Source organism: Megascapheus bottae, chromosome 5, assembly GCF_031878675.1.
Source record: "Megascapheus bottae isolate mThoBot1 chromosome 5, mThoBot2.hap1, whole genome shotgun sequence".
In the NCBI taxonomy this organism is placed as follows: domain Eukaryota; kingdom Metazoa; phylum Chordata; class Mammalia; order Rodentia; family Geomyidae; genus Megascapheus; species Megascapheus bottae.
The window spans coordinates 6350843-6362950 of record NC_143513.1 but is presented as its reverse complement, the minus strand read 5'-3'; positions in this window follow the sequence as shown (position 1 = coordinate 6362950).

Below are 12108 nucleotides of genomic sequence, written 5' to 3'. Positions count from 1 at the left end.
ATTTTTTATTGAAAATTCAAAAAAATATGCTGAGCAAGTTCAGATAGGTTCACACTCTGAGACTGAAGGAGACAGCATTGTAAATGTCTGCTTTCTTTTAATTTTACTTTGCTTTGCTTCAAAAAGCTAGCCAAAAAAGCAGCTATGCATCCCCCTAGAAAGAAACAAACACAGAAACAGTCGAGAAAATGCAGAAATTGGGTGCCCGCGGCTCATTCCTTTAATCCTAGCTACTCAGTGGGCTGAGATATGCCATCATGGTTCAAAGCCAGCTCAGGAAGAAAAGTCCTCATGAGACCCAACTCTAATAGTGTACTCAGAAAAAGCTGGAAGTGGCACCATGGCTCAGGTGGTAGAGCATTAGCCTTGAGCACTATGATGCTCAAGGAAAATGCCCAGGCCCTGAGTTCAAGACTTGGGACTGGCAAAAACAAACAAACAAACAAAAGCATGTTGAAAAGGGAGAGAGGTAAATGTTGATAAAAATACTAACATGATTCTTACATGTAGAGAAGTCATTGAAAGGCTACACTTGGAATGTGGAAAGTAAAAATATTCAAAAATGCCCTAAATACTAATTTTGTTTAAAATGTCTATGTAGGAAAACAATTGAAGATAACATAGAAATGATCTGCAATTGATGGCTTGCCCACAGATTCTGTATTCTTCTACTTGCAAGCAGAACAGTTGTGACAGCACTGATCAATACACATATTACAATGAGGAAAGGTCAATGTTTTCAAAACAGGGAATCAGAAAAAGATGTCCTGCCTGCCAGCTGCCTCAGAGCTTGCCCATTCACCTTTCCTGCAATGCTTTTTCTCTCTGCCTCCCTACACAGTTTCTTGGGGTCCTTTTTTCTTTCTCTTGCTCCCCCACACAACTCACTGTGTGGGCAGAACTAGAGTAAAAAGGCCGGTGTGGGGAAACGCCATGCGATACCATCAGGAAGAGAGAAAGAAGTTGAGTCGCACAGTCGAGGATTTGTCAGGAAATTGGAGTGGATCCAGAAAAGAAGAACTGAGGAATGACTGAAGACCTGAACTTGAGAGTAGACATGAAAAGAAAATGTGTTTTCCTTGGCTAGACTGTATGGGGAGACTTAAAAAACAGCACTGGAGTCCAATCCAAACGCCATTAACAACTGCCAGGCTGATTCCCCTCCTGGGTGACCCTCAGAGGTCAAAGTAAACTCTTAAAATGTTCAGTGCTTTCTAGTTCAACCTGAGGTTAAAGACCATATCTCATGCGGAGTACCGACTGCTTTTGTCCGAGTGCCAGGAGCTTATCTTCATCGCTCCTTAAAGCTGTGGAGAGGAAATTGTCTCTTTGCGCAGCTCCAAGGGTCTTGGTGACAGACCATGGGCAGACCATTAGATTCGGTGCTGCTTTTCTCTCCAGATTTGCTCAGCACCAAACTTCTGATCAATTTCTTTTTTCTTCTGGTGTTTCACTACTGTTGCTTGTTTGGGGTTTATTGGAGAGAAACAGGGACATGGAGAAAGAGTGATGACAGAAGAAGACAGAAGCACATTGTAAGGCTAAGAGAGCTCCTGAGAGAGAAGGCCAAAAGATGGAGAGATGTGGTTTTGAGCCCCAGCCAGGAACAGGAATAAGGTTCAGATAAAAGCTGGTGAAGAGAGTCTGCAAGAAGCAGCAGGAAAAGAAGGAAAGGCAGACAGGGCCCAGTGATGAGTCCTGGGGTGGGGCTCAACAGGGATCTTGACTCATTCACACTTGTCTGAGTACTAAAAGCAGAACTGAGATCAGAGGCAAGACAGCACTGTTTATTTTTAATCTGCCATTGTATTTCAGTATTAGAAAGGGAAGAAAGCACAAGAAAATGCAGATTAGAATTCACCCTGCATTATAAAGGAAAACCAAGCAAACACTGCATTGGAGCAAGTCAGAGTCCAGCAAGCACCCTGGTGTCTGCCCTTAGAATTATGCATGGATTCATGCGTCTTGATCTCTTTTTCTGTGGTTGAGACTCTGCAGTGGGTCAGGGGCTATCTGCCAGTTCTTATTCTAGTTTCTTCATTAATCTCATCACAACGACCCACAATCTGGAAGTTTGGTAAATTTAGAAGGAAACTCCTTTTCATTCTTGCCTCATACCATATGATGGCATGAGACTCTCAGCCTGATGGGTAGATTATTCAGATTTTTCCAGCATTGCACAAAAGCATGTATTCATGGTTTGTGATCCTGCTTGATAATTCCTTTGGCTCCTGTCACTCATGTAACCTAATAACACGAATAATTTGACCCACTCATCTTCTATGATTTAATTGCAAAAGTCCCTCCTCTTGAGGAGGAAGTTAAAAACCCCAGCTTATCTTGAGTAATTTCTCCCGGAAGCAGAAATGTCTTTGCTATAATTGGAATGATCACCGTGGTAAAATGACAGGGATTTGGCAAGCAAATAAAAATTCACATGGCACAAAATTAGAGATCTGCATATTGACTCAAAAAGCATAACATATCTCTTCCTGTGGTTGAAGATACATGTGAAGAGATCAGTAGAGTGGTTTGCTTGCTCTAGGAGGTTTGTGTTGCTGCACTTAAACATGGATGTAATTAATTAAATATACCTGTCATAGAGGTATGCTAGCAGAGATAGAGATCGGAATTCCGTAGCTTTTGGACATTTTCCCTACAGACTATGAGGCCCAATGAGCTCTTTGAGCATAGCATTTAAGAAGATAAACACAGGAACTAAAGCTAGACCAAAGATGTTTGCATATCAGAATCACATGTTCTTGGTTTTCACCCTAGAACCATTAAATAGGAACTCTATTAGTGAGAACTGGAAATTTACTCTTTTTAAACCTTCAAAATATGTAGAGTACCATGTAATGACTGAACAGGAAAATCCTATGTTTGAACCCCACATTCTGAATCTGCCTGTGTCTGAACATGTCATGAGATATTAATAACAATTTAATGTAATTAGACAGATGATGTCTGTCAGCAGGAATTAAATTGACTAAATTGATCTTTCATTGAAATTAGATAACTTCCTTTTTTATATTTATTTATTTATTTATTTATGTATTTATTGAGGTGTATGTGATATTGAGGAATCGAACCCAGGGTGTCGTGCGTGCTAGGCGAGTACTCTACTACTAGACCAAAATTAGATAACTTCTCCATAGATATATATATATCCTCTACTCTGCCTTCCTCATGCATGCTCAGCTCCTTTGACTGTTCTGCTGGTACTCTACCACTTGTACCATGCCTCCAGCTACTGCATCGTTCCTGAGCAATGAGGAATAGAAAATTTTAAGATTATATTTTCTTATTTACTTATCAGTTATAGAATGTCAACCACAAATGGGGTCTTTTTTCTTCAATAATGCTGGGTTTGAACTCAGGACTTAGCCTTTGCTTGGCTTGCTTGTTAAGCTGGTGAACTAAGCCTCCTGCACAACCAGCTTGTGGCTGATTATTGTAAAGATACAATCTCACAGATTCGTCTGACCTGGATGACTTGAAATTGCAAGCCTCTTAATCCTAACTTTCTCATTAGCCAGGATTACAGGTATGAACCATTGAACCTGGCCCCAATATTTTTTTTCTCATGTGTGTGTGTGTGTGTGTGTGTGTGTGTGTGTGTGTGTGTGTGTGTGTGTCTGTGTGTCTGTGTCTGTGTCAGTACTGAAGCTTGAAGTCATGTTACAAATGTTCTCCCTGAGCTGTTTTATTCAAAGCTGACACTCTACCACTTGAGCCATAACTCCACTTTGGACTTTTTGCTGGCTAATTGGATATGAGTTTCATGGACTCTCCTACCCAGGCTGGCTTTGAACTGCAATCCTCATCTTGAAAAACTAGGATTACAAGAATGAGCCCCCAAGTCCAACTTCACTCAACATTTTCATCACACACTCTATGTAATATTAGACGTTGTGTGATTGGTTTTATAATAGATACAGTTAGAGATCTACTTGAATAAAGACTTCCTGTTAATTCTAGTGTTTTTGTTTCACATTAAGCATTCGAACTAGCTGGTGTAGTCACCACGCAACTGATTAAAACTCAAAGCTACTTGAAAAAAAAAATTAGCATTCTAGGGTAAGTTAATCTGAAAATATATTCCTAGGTCAATATTATTACAAATACTTAGAAAATATAACACTTGCCTTGGGGACATGTTTCACTTTCACGGCTATTGTTTATTGAATGAAAGACTATTTGCTACCTTTTCCTTGATGAGTTTGTTTCAGAATATTCATGGGTACTATGTGATAGGGCTGTGGGAAGAAAAGAGAAGAAATGGTGTTTGGCAGGGTAGAAGCAGACAGGATAATAAGAATTCTAAATATTGCTTCAGTCCATAGGCCTGACGGTCTGGTATGGCTCAGACTCTCTTTGGGCTGGAAGGCCGAGAGAGGGATGATGGCTGTTGACTCATTGCCACCAGTTCTGAGTAAGACTTTTGACCTTTCCATGTCTCAGTGAAAGAATCCAAAAGCAAAGAAGCAGCAGCAGGCAAAGCAACACGGTCCAATTGGCCTTGGGTCCTGGGTAAATGCTAGTGGCCTTGGAATTATGTGTTCTCGAGACTCATGGCTTCCTGGGGCTGCCGAGTCACTGTTGAGGCTGCAGTCAACCCTGTCATTTTCCATTTGTGGCAACAAGTAGGAAGCCTGTGATGTGGAATTCTGGATCCCTGGATGAGCTCAGAAAAGAAGAGTCATCGCCTCACTTCATCCACCCACTCAAGGTCTGTCTAGAACAAAGGCAGACCTGCTCCCATATATTAGTTTTTGTTTGTTTTGAATCCAACCTTATTCTATCCATTCTAATCCTGTCACTGGAAGAATTTTAGTAAATGGAACCCATCTATATAACAGTCATCATTCGTTTCTTTGTACCTCTCCCTGAAAAATCTCTCTCTATTCTCAAGCCCAGTCTGTGATTTGCTTTCATTTATTAAAATATTTTATTAACGCTGATTTTTTACATCATATTTCAAATGCCATTTTTATCAAACACAAGTATTCAAGATTTCCATATGCAATCACGGGCACATAAATTTTAGAACATATGACTTTGTATGTCATAGATGTGATTTGCTTTTGATCATTATAGGTTAGATTCCTCTTTCTTGACTTTCATAGAGGTGCAATTATACAAAAAATGTGTTGTTTTAGGTCTGATTTCTTTCATTCAGTGTAAGGATTTGATTATTCACCCATACATTTGCATTATATCATTTGTCTGTATATTTTTAATTGTTGAATAGTATTCCATTGACACTCTACCACTTGAGCCATAACTCCACGTTGGACTTTTTGCTGGCTAATTGGATATAAGAGTTTCACGGACTCTCCTACCCAGGCTGGCTTTGAACTGCAATCCTCATCTTGAAAAACTAGGATTACAAGAATGAGCCACCAAGTCCAATTTCACTCAACATTTTCATCACACACTTTTTGTAGTATTAGACATTATGGGACAGGACAGGACAGTCTGCCTATCCAGTCATCTTCTGATGGACATTTAACTTATTTCTGGTTTGAGGTTGTTATGAATGAAGCTATTATAAACAAGTATTTGTCAGGCCTTGTGTAGGCATTGATTTTTCACTTCTCCTTGGTAAATGACTTAGAAAGAAACTGCTACTGTAGTGAAGAGGTGTTTTGGTGAATTTTGAAAAACCAAGAGTTTTTCCAGTCTGGATTCACCATCTGTGTTCTTACCAGCCATGTAGGAGAGCTTCCGGTCTCCCACGTCTTCTGTAGTGCTGGTTGCTGCCTCTCTTTTTGATCCATCTTTACAGGGGGGTCATGTGCCTCATTGTGGGTTTTGTATGTCACTGGTGATGAAGGGTTGGAAGGTTCTGAGCATCTTTTAAAATCCTCATTGGTCATTCACTTGTTTATGCCACTCGATACAGATAAAGAACCTTTTTATCAAAAGAGAGAGAGAGAGAGAGAGAGAGAGAGAGAGAGAGAGAGAGAGAGAGAGAGAGAGAGAGAGAGAGAGAAAGAAAGAAAGAAAGAAAGAAAGAAAGAAAGAAAGAAAGGAAGGAAGGAAGGAAGGAAGGAAGGAAGGAAGGGCTGGGAGTTTAGCCTAGTGGTAGAGAGTTTAGCTCACATTCATGAAGATCTGGATTTGATTCCTCCGTACCACATGCACAGAGAAAGCTGGAAATAGTGCCATGGCTCAAGTGGTAGATCCTTAGCCTTGAGAAAACCCATGGACATGTCTCAGCCCTGAGTTCAAGCCCCAGGATTGGCAAAAAGAAATAAATAAAAGGAAATAGAGGTTTTTACCCCGCCTGTCAGGAGAGGAGGAATGTTGCCACTAATGATGGATGAGGGCAGGCGGCTTCCATCTCCACTCAGTCCTTTCTTTCCTTCCTTGGACTCACTGGAATGTTTGTGCAAGAGCAGCTTGCTAATACCTGCTGTGGGGCTTGTGTTCGCCAGAGCCTGGGCTTTTAGCTGTGGAAGCCTCACCAAGAATCTGATTGGATGAGTCCCTAATTGGGACCACCAAAAAAAAAAAAAATCCTAGGGGAAGTTTGTCTGACTGCTCAAAGTGAAATACTAGGATGCTTTATGTCTTGAGATTTGATTCACCCAGGACAGAGAATGAAGGCCCAAACAGAAAATGGATGGTTTGGCCCACTTTGCCCAATTCAGCTTCAAGTGTCTCATGGACTAGTCAAGGACCATCTTGCAATTTCCCTGGGATTCGCTTGACCCTCTTTCCAGTCCTCTTTCCATCTGCACTGAATCTGCATTTTCCTGGGGGCGTTTGTGTCCCAGAGTCACAAGCCCGAGGGGCTTAAAAGCCTGAGAAATGAATTTTAGTTTAATTTTTTTATTATAAAGGTGATGGACAGAGAGGTCCCAGTTATGGAAGTGAAGATGTCAGCAAAATCGATTCCTTCTTCACTTATACGTCTCTCTCTTCCAACATAATATCTGCTAGCTTTTCTTGGCCCTATAGACACATCATCTCAGCCTAATCACACTAATCTCAGCCTCTGTCTCCACATTTTTTGTTTGCTTTTGTTTGTGCCAGTTTTGGAGCTTAAACTCAGGGCCTGGGTGCTGTCCCTTAGCTTTATTGCTCAAGGCCGGCACGCTACCACTTAAGCCACAGCTCAATTCTAGCTTTATAGTGATAATTGGACAGCAGAATCTCGAGGAGTTTCCTGCCTGAGTTGGCTTTGAACTATGCTCCTCAGATGTGAACCACCTAGACTGGGTGTACAAGAAGCTGAGGACTGTGAAACAAGGATTACATGTGCCTGCCACCAGCACCAGGCTTTTCTGTGTGTTTTATTTTTGAAAGGACACCTGTTATAAGGCTCACAGATGACATACATCATGTAGGATGATCTCATCTCAAAATCTTTAACTTTACTATTTCCACAAGACTCCTTTCTTTTAACGAGAAGGAATAGGCCATTCAACCACTACTCTAGGAAATAGCTAGTACAGTTTATAACAGAATGGCAAGGGATATATATATATATCATGTGTGTCATCTCTTAGCCTTATAACAGTTGTCCTTATTTTTTTTGCCAGTCTAGAGCTTGAGCTCTGGGCCTGAGCACTGTCCTTGGGCTTTCTCAAGGCTAGTACTCTACCACTTGAGCCAGGGAAGCATTTTGGCATTTTTCTGTGTATGTGGTACCGAGGAATTGAACCTGGGTCTTTGTGCATGCTAGGCAAGCACTCTACCACTAGTCCAAACTCCTGGTCCTGAGAATAAATTTTAAAAGGAGTATTGGGAGCTGTATCTACCACTACCAGCAGTGGATACTCCACCCTCAGGGGTAAAGGCAGAATTCCTGCATGTCTGGGAGTGCAGCAGGAGAAGTGGATATTGACTTAGATCTCCATTGTAGGGAACAGAGATTGGGAAGAAGAACACTAGGAGATGCCTGAATGGCTCAAGTATAGTAGTAAGTGTCAGAACTACAGAACCCAATGGATAGTTTACTGAGGAGAAGCAAGGAAAGCCTGATGGTGATTACTCACCAATTTAAAGTGAAATGTGAAAACCATAGGACTTTCCTGGCAGCAAATAAAAGGCTCTTGTCTTCTGCAGATGGAGGGCAGAAAAGGACTAGGATCATTCCAGAGATTTAATTAAAAGGCTGTCTTATGAGCCTTGGCATGGCCACTGAGGTCAGGGCAGGCCCCTGCTCCCAGGACTGAGAGCTCAGGGTAGGAGAGGGCATGCTCCATTAATGTGCTCCAAGTCCCCTGACATGCTGAACCTATAGGAATGGCCAGTCCTGAAAGACTCCAACCTTTGCTGGGAATGTGGCTTAGTGGTAGAGTGCTTGCCTAGCATGCATGAAGCCCTGGGTTTGATTCCTTAATACCACATACACAGAAAAAGCCAGAAGTGGTGCTGTGACTCAAGTGGTAGAACTCTAACCTTGAGCACACAAAGGCTCAGGGATACAGCCTAGGACCTGAGTTCAAGCCCCATGATTGGCAAAAAAAAGAAAAGAAAAAGAAAAAAGTCTAACTTTCTCTCTCTCTCTCTCTCTCTCTCTCTCTCTCTCTCTCTATATATATATATATATATATATATATATATACACACACACACACACACACATATATATACATATATACATATAATCTTATTGTTATTATTAAGGTGGTTATACAAAGAGGAATACAATTCCATAAGTCAGGTAATAAGAACTTTTTTGTTTTGGGACAAGGTCATCCTTTGGCTTCCCTCCAGTTTCTCTCTCCCTTCCCTGCCCACAAGTTACATAGGTCATTTTCTACAGTGTCTACTGAACAGCATGATCGCATTTGTTCACCTTTCCTCCCTTCCTTTCCGCACCCTTTTCTATAACCACACTAAAATCAAATTCCAAAGCAAAAACAAACACCACCATTGCCAAAAACAATGACAACAACAACAACAACAACAACATGTTTTCATTTCCTAGAGTTTGTTTCAATAAATTATTATTTTTATATGTTAACCCTCCCCCTCTTGAATGTAATATAAAGCACTCTGCTTAAAATAACATATTTTACTACTTTAGGATCTGTGCCCACCTTCCTTCTCAGCCAGAGCAATCTTGGTCTCATGTGGCAACATAATCAAGCTCAGGGAAAGATCCTTCAGTGTGATGCAGACATAGATCAGGGAAAAGGTACCCAGAGGATGTAGGCCTAGATTGGTTGTGCAGGAAGCTGAGGATTGTATGTTGAAGGCCTTGGCTCATGGTGGGTACAGCGTAAATCTGATGCAGGTAAGAATTTCTTAGTCTAGAAGTACCACCTGTGATGGGAAAGCTTTCCTATGGCATATGAAGAATGGCCATCGTAAATTGTGGTTATGGGCCCTGAGGCCTGGACAAAGCAGTGGCCATCACCAAAGAAACTAGAAACAAAGAAACATAACCAAAAGAATCCAGAAGCTCAAAGAAATGGACATGCAAGAGTAAGAAGAGAAAGCCCAGCCACCATCTGTTCTTTGAGAAGATCTGAAGACCTTCCTTCTGCTAGTTATAAGGAATGCACTGGTTGGAGTGGCACAGTGGGAGGTGTTATTTCCGAAATGAGAGTACCGGAACCACAGGATTTTGAAATGCCAGAGGGCAGGAAGCAGAGCATCGTAGTCAGAAAACCTGAGTCTGAGCTTCATCGCAGCATGGCTGCTGGCTTCCTGCAGAGGCACAGTTCAAGAGAGAGCATGCCAAGGGCAAGCTATCTTTTTAATCACCTAAATGTAGAGGTCACTCCTCAATAGAAGTGAGAGAAGCACAACACAGAAGTCTGTACCAGGAGTGCAGACAAAAATTGAGTTCACCTTGGAAAGAAAAAGTGTCAAAAAATTAGCTAACCTTTTAATACTGTTTAAGAGATCTTCTTGGAGGAAATGTGTGCTCCTTATCACTACAAATGAAAGGTATGTGGGCTTCAAAGTTATGACGAACCATGGGGCAATTTCACTAGGAGATCTCAAACTATCACTTTAAAAGAAGCAAAGCATGGAGTTGGGGTCCTGCCTGGGAGACATTAGCTCTCATATGTGGAGAAAGAAAAGGCCACTGTTACCTGGTGGTATAGATTTCTATCCAAATTTGGTGCCCAATGAATTAAAGCAACATTAAAAATAAGTCTCTGTTGTGCAGAAGGTAGGATTATGGTGGGTTTAGCCCAAATGCTGAAGACTTGAAAAATATCATCTGTCATGGGCTTCAAGAGTATTGCTTTGTTAGTCTGAGTCAGTTTCTACACACAAGATGAAGGGTGCTGGTCACACCCCCTCGTTCTTAGGTGTAAGGTGTGATGGAGAGGCGGGGCTGGCTGGCACAGGAACAAGCCCTGTCTGGGAAAATATAACCAAGAGTCAAAGTAACTCATCCATGACAGTCACTAAAGGTACCTGTTTCCTGACCATGGTGGGGAGACAGAATCCAAGAGCACCCATTTGCATTCTTGCAATTCCAAGACTGCCATCAAAGATACTCAATATAAGCCTGTAGAATCTTGAAATCAAAACTGTTTCTTGGAGAGAGCTGTTTGTTTAGGGACCTGCATAATTGGAGGTAGGATGTAAGTTGGCAAGAATGGACATGATCAGGTTGGCCATGTGAGATATAGGTAAGGGTTTTGGGTTTCCTTCTGGGAAGATAGAAGTCAAAGGGGAATCCACCAACAGAATTTGAATCACATCTGGCAGTCCATTGCCTGTTGGGGAGGAGAAATACTGTGGTATGCTGTTCTCAGCAGAAGGACTCTGTTCCTACAGTCCAGGTATTTACCGTAAATTCAGGGTAGAGAAGTTTGGGTTAGACTTGACTATGTGTGTCCCTTATAGTGAGCCTTGCCACTCTCCTGAGAGAGAAACTCCATGGTTCTCTATGGACTTGGAAACACAGAATGGAAAGGAAGTATTATGCGTAGAATTGCCTTAGAGGGAAAAATATTATAAAGAATTCACAGAAAAATATTGCTTTCCACTTTCGGAATGACTCAAAATATCTGGTAAGCTAAATATGGAACAGTCTTTTAGGTCCTAAGAGCTGTCTAAATATGAGCTCAGGGGAATGCTTCCCCCCCCACACACTTTATATCTCTCCTTCATTGTTCATCTCTGAAATCTTAAAAAAATAATTGAACCAAAAAATTATTGTCCTCATGTAATTTGAAAAATCACTAAATGATGTTGATGAAAATCTTCCATGGCAAAATGATAGCTGAAATAGAGGAGGGAATGTTTCCTGAGCTAAAAGAGCTCACAGATACTTCTTTCCTAAACTGTTTTGTTTTCAAAGTTTATATAAAACAAACCCAAACGAAGGAACACTGCCCTCACCTAATCCTGTAGGCATGACCTGGAGAGAAAGAATGCAAAGGCCTGTATTCATGCTTGACTGGGAGATCTAGCTCTTTGTGACCCTACAGGAGATCTATATCAGAAGGGAACGCATGTGAGCCCTGAAATAAGAATCGCAAAGCAACCTCAGCTAGAATCATGACTGTTGGGTGAACTGTCACTTCTCTGAGTCTGGGGATATCCATGAAAGTGCAAGAAGTATTGATTATGGAGTTATACATAGTAGGTACATAGATTTGCGTAAGTGAGCAGAGCTAGGTATCTGTCCTGTGATTTTTTTCTTTATTTGTCCCCACAATTGTGGGGCTTGAAGTCAGGGACTGTGTTCTGTCCCTGAACAATTTTGTTTAACTCTACCACTCTACCACTCTGAACAACAGTTCTACTTTGGTTTTCTAGTGGTTAATTGGAGCTAAGAGTCGCATGGACTTTTCTATCCTGGATTGACTTCAAACCTCGATCCTCAGATCTCAGCTTCCTGAGTGGCTGGGATAACAGGTATGAGCCACTCACTGTCTTGTCCTGTGAGTTCATGTCAGCTTCTCCTAACAACAACCCTCATCCCAAAGACAAAGGGGATTCCTATATTCTGGTCAGGGATGTCCACAGGACAAACTCACTGCGGGACAGTCATCTGCCCAGCATAATGCAGGAACACTACACACTGCTCTCTGCTCTCTGGCCAACATCATTCCTTTAATGATAGATCTTAAATATGCTTTTGGTTTCATTAAGACAAATATTATAAACATCATAGAG